Source organism: Rhinopithecus bieti, unplaced genomic scaffold (genome assembly GCF_001698545.2).
Source record: "Rhinopithecus bieti isolate Rb0 unplaced genomic scaffold, ASM169854v2 scaffold_12151, whole genome shotgun sequence".
Classification (NCBI taxonomy): Eukaryota; Metazoa; Chordata; class Mammalia; order Primates; family Cercopithecidae; genus Rhinopithecus; species Rhinopithecus bieti.
In genome coordinates, this window is record NW_016807233.1 from 152147 (window position 1) to 161639 (window position 9493).

Genomic DNA, 9493 nt, shown 5'->3' on the forward strand with positions numbered 1-9493 from the left:
ACAAAGACAATGAAATCAGATAGCTGATGCTGCGGAAATCAAGGCTATAGACAGAAATAAAGCAAGGCTGGGGGTGATTCATTAGGACCTCAAGGCTAAGTATGAAACCCAGGTCCATTTTGGAAGCTCTGGTTTATTTTATAAAAGTAAAGAAGACCCTTATTTCCTATGGACTGCAGGCAGAGGAGGTTGAAGAAAGGCCCAAGGCTTATCATGAGCCTAGCAGAACCCCACACAAATCCAAATCCTCAGTGTCAGCAGGTGTGCTGGGCCAAGGTCTGATTGAAATAGAAATGGATCCTGAGTCACAGGTGGATGTGCTTGAAGATCTCAAATTCCCAGATCCCTCTGATGCCTCTGGGCTTGCAAGACTGGCCTTTTCCTCCCCGTCAAAGGCTAGTGCCCCTGGTGCTTGAAGATGATGCAGAGTCTGTCTGGTAGGATAATATACACCTATCCCAAGAGAATTTCCACCTTCCCTCATGCCTACCAAACTCATGACTAAGCTAGAATCACCCATAAGCTGGTGTGGAGGAGTGCTAAGCCTTATAGTGGAGGAAAGGGCTCTCCCCAAAGGACCTGCAGGACTTGGCCAACATGTACAAAGAATGTGTAGGAGATTGGATTTGAGCATCAGATCAAGGCAGGAAGGCACTAGCAAGAGCAGGAGCAGAAAATGAAGTTGGGCAAGAGAAAGCTCATTGATACAGGAAAACTATCTTATGATACAGGACTTAACACTTTAGGAAAGACCTCAGGAGATGATACCTAAAAGCTGTTAGGATGGCTTTTGGAAACTTGAAGAAGATGGTGCCCATACTGACTGAGGCCGAAATGCCAGACCCGCCATGGCAAAAAGTGGATGTGGGGACCAAGGGGCTAGAGTTGAGGGCACGCCACAGCGGATACACCATGCAAGTCTGAAAAAGTGCAATGAAGGCATGGCCTTTACCAAAGCAACAAGGAACGTGTTAATGAGAGGGACCCCAAAAGTACTGAGTAGCCTGGTGGTGTCCATCCTCTGCAGGACAGGACTGGCCATCGGGGAAACCACTACAGAACCAGGCTCCCTGATAGCAACATGCATGGCAGGATCTAGAAATAATAGAGGCTGGATGGCAACATATACCTATCAAAAGCAAGGTGGCTGCAATAATCATAAAAGGGCAGGCAGCTGGTTGGCCTTACACCAAGCTATAGTAATAGATGTTAATAGAACACAGCACCCATACCAACAAGACAGAGGACAGCCAACAAGTAAAGCCCTCAGTCTACCCTTGTGGTTCCCAAAGGAGGAGCAGGGCATTTCCTCTTCCCTCCCTGGGGAGACACTGGCAATGTCTGGAGACATTTTTGTTGTCACAGCTGGGGGAAAATATTTTCAGTTATTACAATCTGAACTAGGAGGATGTAAATGATATCTAGTGTGTAGAGACCAGGGATGCTGCTAAATATCCTACTGATATGGTTTGGCTATGTCCTCACCCAAATCTTATCTTAAATTGTAGTTCTCATAATTCCCACGTGTCATGGGAGGGACCCAGTGGAAGGTAGTTGAATCTTGGGAGTGGTTACCCCTATGCTGTTCTTCACGATAGTGAGTGAGTTCTCATGAGATCTGATAGTTTTATAAGGGGTTTTCCCCGTTTGCTTGGCACTCATTCTCTCTCCTGCTGCCCTGTGAAGAGGTGCCTTCACCATGATTGTAAGTTTCCTGAGGACTCCCCAGCCATGCAGAACTGCGAATCAATTAAACCTCTTTTCTTTATAAAATACCCAGTCTTGGATATATTTCTTCATAGCAGGGTGAAAACGGACTAATACAGTAACTTGGTACCAGGACTGGAGTGTTGCTATAAGGATACCTGAAAATGTGGAAGCAACTTTGGAACTGGGTAACAGGCAGAGGCTGAAACAGTTGGGAGGGCTCAGAAGAAGATAGGAAAATGTGGGAACATTTGGAACTTTCTAGAAACTTGTTGAATGGCTTTGACCAAAATGCTGATGGTAATATGGACAATGAAGTCCAGGCTGAGGGTCTCAGATGGGGATGAGGAACTTGTTGGGAACTGGAGTTAAGGTGACTCTTGCCATGCTTTAGTGAAGAGACTGGTGGGATTTTACCCATACCCTAGAGATTTGTGGAACTTTGAACTTGAGAGATGATTTAGGGTATTTGGCAGAAAAAAATTCTAAGTGGCAAAGCATTCAAGAAGCAGCAGAGCATAAAAGTTTGGAAAATTTGCAGACGAATGATGTAATAAAAAAGAAAAACCCATTTTCTGGAGAGAAATTCAAGCTAGCTGCAGAAATTTGCATAAATAATGAGAAGCCAAATGTTAATTGCCAAGACAATGGGGAAAATGTCTCTAGGGCATGTCAGAGACCCTCACAGCAGCCCCTCCCATCACAGGTCCAGAGGCCTAGGAAGGAAAAACGGTTTCGTGGGCTGGGTCCAGGGCCACCCCCTGCTGTGTGCAGCCTCAAGACTTCATGCCTTGTGTCCCAGTCTCTCCAGCCATGGCGAAAAGGGGCCAAGGTAGAACTCGGGTCATTGCTTCAAAGGCACAGGCCCCCAGCCTTGGCATCTTCCACTTGGTGTTGGCCATGCAGATACACAGAAGACAAGAATTGGGGTTTGGGAACCTCTGCCTAGATATCAGAAGATGTATGGAAACACCTGGATGTCCAGACAGAAATTTACTGCAGGGGCAGAGCCCTCATGGAGAACCTCTGCTATGGCAGTGTGGAAGGGAAATGTGGGGTCAGAGCCTGCATGCAGAGTCCCCACTGGGGCACTGCCTGGTGGAGCTATGAGAAGAAAGCCAGCGTCCTCCAGACCCCAGAATAGTAGATTCACCAACAGCTTGCACTGTGCACTTGGAAAAGCTGCAGACACTCAACCCCAGTATGTGAAAGCAGCCGGGAGGAAGTTCTGTACCCTGCAAAGCCACAGGAATAGAGCTGCCCAAGGCTGTGGGAGTCCACCTCTTGCATCACTGTGACCTGGATGTGAGACATAGAGTCAAAGAAAATTATTTTGGAACTTTAAAGTTTAATGACTGCTCTATTGGATTTCAGACTTGCAAGGGACCTGTAGCCCCTTTGTTTTGGCCAATTTCTCCCATTTGGAACAGGTATATTTACCCAATGCCTGTACCCCCATTGTATCTGGGAAGTAACTAACTTGCTTTTGATTTTACAGACTCTTACGCAGAAGGTACTTGCCTTGTCTCAGATAAGACTTTGGACTTGGTCTTTTGGGTTAATGCTGGAATGAGTTAAGACTCTGGGGGACTGTTGGAAAGACATGATTGTGTTTTGAAATGTAACGACATAAGAGTTGGGAGGGACCAGGAGTAGCATGATATAGTTTGGCTGTTTCCCCACCCAAATCTCATTTTGAATTGTAGTTCCCATAATTCCCACATGTAATGGGAAGGACCTGGTGGGAGGTAGTTGAATCTTGGGGACAGTTACCCCCATGCTGTTCTTGTGAGAATGAGTGAGTTCTCATGAAATCTGATGGTTTTATAAGGGGCTTTTCCCTCTTTGCTTGGCACTCGTTCTCTCTCCTGCCGCCCTGTGAAAAGGCGCCTTCCACCATGATTGTAAGTTTCCTGAGGCCTCCCAAACCATTCAGAACTGTGAGTCAATTAAACCTCTTTTCTTTATAAAATACACAGTCTCGGGTATTTCTTTATAGCAGCATGAGAATGGACTAATACACCTACAGTATTCAGGACTGCTCCTGATAGCAAAGAATGATCTGGCTCAAAATGTTAATGGTGCCAAGACTGAGAAAACCTGAGCTTTACAAACACACCTATACAAAGATCTATAAATCTATACAAGAAACCAAAGGTGGATAATCAAGGAGCTGACAGTGGACATCTCAATAAGAAGTCAAGATTCCTTGATCTATTTTTAGATCTGAGCCAATTCAGATCCAGAATCAATTGACAGAAAGCCAAGTCCCCAGGAGAAAGGATCTACCAACATCAAGGCTACTGTATGCAGTAGTAATTTTCCTAGTTCTTCCTCAAAAGGACCCACAGCCATTTCCTTGAGTAACAGTGCACCAGGAAAGGAGAACACTCACACATCTTGAAGATTTTTAACTGTAGAATCCAAGTGGAAAGGGGGATCCAAAGTGTTGGCCTTCCTGTTAGAGAAGGGGCATCCAGGGGTCGAATATAGATGGGATCCTGGCACAAGTACAAAGTGGATGGACTGGAAATAGGTACATTGGACAGTTGACAGAACATCCATATTAGACTCATGGCTTGTGGCAAGAGTGTTCTCAGTTGGGAAGGCTAAGCAGAAGCTCTGAACTGCCCCTGCTCCAGCCAAAGTAATAAATAAAAAGTATGGCCGGGCATGGTGGCTCACGCCTGTAATCCCAGCACTTTGGGAGGCCGAGGCGGGCGGATCACGAGGTCAGGAGATTGAGACCATCCTGGCTAACAAGGTGAAACCCCGTCTCTACTAAAAATGCAAAAAATTGGCCGGGCATGGTGGTAGGCGCCTGTAGTCCACTTGGAGGCTGAGGCAGGAGAATGGCATGAACCCGGGAGGCAGAGCTTGCCGTGAGCCAAGATCGCACCACCGCACTCCAGCCTGGGCAACAGAGTGAGACTCCATCTCAAAAAAAAAAAAAAAAAAAAGTAATATCACATCCCAATGAAATGGCAGAGATTAAGGTCACTCTTCCATACCTACAGGAAGCTGGGGTGGTGGCAAACCCCACCTTCATTTAATTCACCAGTGTGGTCTCTACAGAAACCAGACAGAGCCTGGAGGATGTCAGTGGAGTACTTCAAACTCAGTCGAGTGGCAGCCCCAACTGCATCTGCTGCATCTTTGTTAGAGGAGAGCAACATGGCCCCAGGTACGTGGTATGTGGTCAGTGACCCAGAAAATACCTCCCTTCCTTTCACAGTCAGGAAGGAGGATCAGAAGGTCTGAGCCCCTGACATGGCACCAGCTTTCAAGGAGACCAGCTTTTGGTTTCAAATTGAGGTCATTAAACTCCCTCTACCCCAGAAGAGGCAATAATTCACCTTGACTGGAATTGACACATATTCTGGTGTGCGTTTCCTTTCCAGTCCATAAGCCTTTATCAATCCAAGTGCAGCAGCACCACCTGAGGCTCTGCGTGTGACCCAGTGACACAAGACACTGTGTAGCATCACCTGGAACAAGGGCCCACTCTATGTCAACAGAGGTATGACAGAGGCATGTTAGAGTGGGTGTACCATGTAAATCTGGAAAAGGCAATGAGGTCATCACCTCCACCAGGGGACACCAGGGAGACTAATTTTGCAAGATTCCATAGCAAAAAGAAGGGAGCTGCGGAGAGAGAGCTGCAGAGGTCTTCAGAGCATTTCCTTGAGCCTTGGAATACAGCTCTGTGTGAGAAAATTCCCTGAAGCCAAAGTGAAGGAAACCACCCAAGCTCAAGGAAAAGCTCCATGAATAATTCCCAGAGCTCCCACGGAATTGGAATCACTCATCTTCCCACCAGCCAATATGAAGCAACATGAAAATACTCAGGCATGGAGTAAAGGCTCCACCTGTCTTCTTTTAGAATTAACGTAGTCTTTGACTCACCATGACAAAGCCTCAGATCAGAGTCTCAGCAGAATCAGACTGGTCCAAAGGTTACTTAATCGCCTGCGAGAAAAGTAAGTAATCCAATACCCTTCAAGGGAATATGATAAAATTTAGTACCCCAAAATATGAAATTCACATCTGGCATCCAAAATTACTAGGCATGCAAAAAAAAAAAAAAAAAAAAAAAAAAGGTAAATACCACAATCCATTTATTTCATAGAAACTAATGGCAAAGAAGATGTAATTACTAGACCCTCCCTCCTATGCCTCTGCTCTATGATCCTGGAAATGCCCAAGCAGTGGCCATAGACAGATGAGTAGGATTTATAAATACTATAGGGTCAGTCCATGGTTACAAGGGCTTCCAGGGAAAAGCAACTTAGGTCAGTGAGATGAAAGGAGTCTTGCATCTCAGAAGGATCCCAAGTGATCTGAGACTGAAAACAATAGAAAACAGCTGGCTTAGCTGTTGTTACCCACAATATTAACTTCTTTTTTTTTTTCAAAATGAAAGCAAGTTTATTAAGAACGTAAAGGAACAAAGGAATGGCTACTGCATAGACAGAGCAGCCCCCAGGGCTGCTGGTTGCCCATTTTTATGGTTATTTCTTGATGATATGCTGAACAAGGGGTGGATTATTCATGCCTCCCCTTTTTAGACCACATAGGGTAACTTCCTGACGTTTCCATGGCATTTGTAAAGTGTCATAACGCTGGTGGGAATGTAGCAGTGAGGACTACCAGAGGTCACTCTCATCGCCACCTTGGTTTTGATATGTTTGGGTCGGCTTCTTTACTGTGACCTGTTTTTTGTTTTTGTTTTGTTTTGTTTTGTTTGTTTTTTCTCTTTTTTTTTTATTATGCTTTAAATTCTAGGGTACATGTGCACAACGTGCAGGTTTGTTACATATGTATACACGTGCCATGTTGGTGTGCTGCACCCATCAACTCATCATTTACATTAAGTATTTCTCCTAACGCTATCCCTCCCCCAGGCCCCCTCCACATGACAGGCCCCAGTGTGTGATGTTCCTGGCCCTGTGTCCAAGTGTTTTCATTGTTCGATTCCCACCTATGAGTGAGAACATGCGGTGTTTGGTTTTCTGTCCTTGTGATAGTTTGCTGAGAATGATGGTTTCCAGCTTCATTCATGTCCCTGCATGAACTCATCCATTTTTATGAATGCATAGTATTCCGTGGCATCTATGTGCCACATTTTCTTAATCCAGTCTCTCATTGACACACAATATTAACTTCTGATCACCTGAATTCAGAAAATCCAACTATTTTCCCCAAGAAAATTTGTTTATACAGTTATAAAATTCATAAAGTGGCATGTGTCTGTAGACTTGGCTACTTGGGAGGCTTAGGCAGGAGGATCCTTTGAACCCAGGAGCCTATGATCTTGACACTGCTCTACAGCCTGGGCAACAGAGTGAGACCCCATCTCAAAAAATTAAATTAAATTAAATTCAAACTAAAATTAAAAAGTTTGGCCAGGCACAGTGGTTCACACCTGTAATCCTAACATTTTGGGATCACAACACTTCGGGAAGCTAAAAGGGTTTGGATTACGGGTGTGAGCCACTGCAGATCACTTGAGTCCAGAAGTTCAAGATCAGCCTGGGAAACGTAGCAATATGGGTCTCTAGAAAAAGTTAAAAACTTAGCTGGGTGTGATGACACATGCCTGTAGTCCCAGCTACTTAGGAGGCTGAGGTGGGAGGATGGCTTGAACCTAGGAGTTCGAGGCTGCAGTGAGCTGTGATCATGCCTCTACACTCCAGCCTGGGTGACAGAGACCCTGTCTCCAGGAAAAAAAAAAAAAAGTTTCATCATGGTTTTCCCTGGCCTTGGATATATCAATATGGTAGAAACCATTTCTCTTTCATACTTAAAAATGTTCCTGTATTAAGGATTATGTCAAGCAATCAAACAAGACAGAAGTATGTATGTGTGCCTATGTGTGTGTGGTAGGGGTGGAAGCTGGAGAAAGAGGTAGATGAAAAGTAAACCCATCACAATACACTCCCAGTGGCTACTGGGTGAAATTGTACAGCATTTAAATGGGTCACAAAAGAAGAACTACTAATAGTTACTCCTATGTAGGCTTAGTGCTTATGTCAATAAAATACTGTGAAACGATGCCAACATCTTTCCAAATGAAAGCAAAAATGATATCCAGAATTGATGTCCTGCAAAACATTCATATCATTTCAGTTATTTCAAGACTGTAAAACATTAGCATAAAAAGTGATAAGTTCATTCCAGTTAATATGAATCCTTCCTTCAAATAATTTCAAATACTAAATCATACTGAAGAATTTATTACCAATATAATAACATTTAAAAACTCCTCAGTCTATTAAATTCAGTGAACCAAAATTCTTCAGAAAAATATAATTCCCTAATTAAGCTGCAGCGAGGTGGGGACCTACGAGTCCTACTGTGCGGCAAGGTTCTCACCAGGGCGGCGGCAGGGTTACCAGCCACATTCATGAGCTGTTTCAACCAAGGCGCAGCTGTGGAGAATGAAGCTTAAGAATGCATAAATGCCAGCATATATTTGGATCCCAAAAGGCAAAAGCATTTTCATTGAGAAATTGGCCAAAAAAACACCTTTATTTCTCTTCTAAAAAATAGCTTTTGCAACCAGGTTCCTGTGAATTTCACCCAAAGATATTTGGGGTTTTAACATTTAATTCAATGACCCTACTTTGGCCTGAATATTCCAAAAGCCAGAATGTCATCTGTAGCATCATCCCTACCCATGACATCCAGGTGTGGACGAGCTCACTGTCCACTCTGCATTAAACACATATCCTTTAACAGTAACAGTAATGCCTTTAATATGGTCCATAGGGACCTATCGGGTCCTGGCATCCCTGATCTCTAGGATCACAGAAAAAATACCTGAAACTTCATAAAAAAAAAAAAACTAGAACTACCATAGGAGTGGGGCAGAAACATTCGAGAACACCAATCTAGAGGACCAGGGATGGATAAATAGCTGCAGGAAGGGACTTTAACCTTGGGAGAAGGGAAGGGTTCTATAGTGGAGAGGGAGGGAGAGGCTGTGGAAGGTGAGTGCACTCTTTGTATGGAAAATTTGCATTGAGAGAACCAGGGACAAGAAGAGACTGATGGGAGAGTGGGTTAAGACATAGAAACGGGGCTGGACATAGTGGCTCATGCCTGTAATTCCAGGGCTTTGGGAGGCCAACGTAGGAGGATCACTCGAGCTCAGCAGTTTGAGACCAGCCTGGGCAACATAGTGAGACCTTATCTCTACTAAAAATTTAAAAAATTAGCAGCGTGTAGTGGTGCACACCTGTCAGCCACTCAGGAGGCTGAGGCAGGAGGAGTTCTTGAGCCCGGGAGGTCAAGGCTGCAGTGAGCCATGATCATGCCACTGCACTCCAGCCTGGGTTACGCAGAAAGACCCTGTCTCAACAAAAAAAAAGAGAGAGAGAGAGAGAGAGAAAAGAAAAGAAAAGAAAAAAAGACATAGAGGGGAAGAGTCAGGGGAGATTACCCAAAATTACTGCATCCCCAAGAATTACTGAACGCAGAAGAGGGAAAGAGGCCCAGAGCCAAGTTACAGAGAAGATCTCAGATTGTGAGTAAGCAAATCACACATCAGACGACAGGAGTTAGGAAGAGACAGCTAGGTCGGTATCTGCAAGGCAGGAGACAAGGTTGCACCGGCAGGTAGAGAAGTGTGGCAATCAGGGGCCTCAGTCTGAAGAACAGCTGCATCTTATGACATCCTGGATCGTCCTACTAGGCAAGGAGGATTCTTATGGGAGAAAGCTGGGCTGAACTAATAAGTTAATGGCGGTGGGGAGGGGATCCACGAGCACTGGTACTGGCTGCC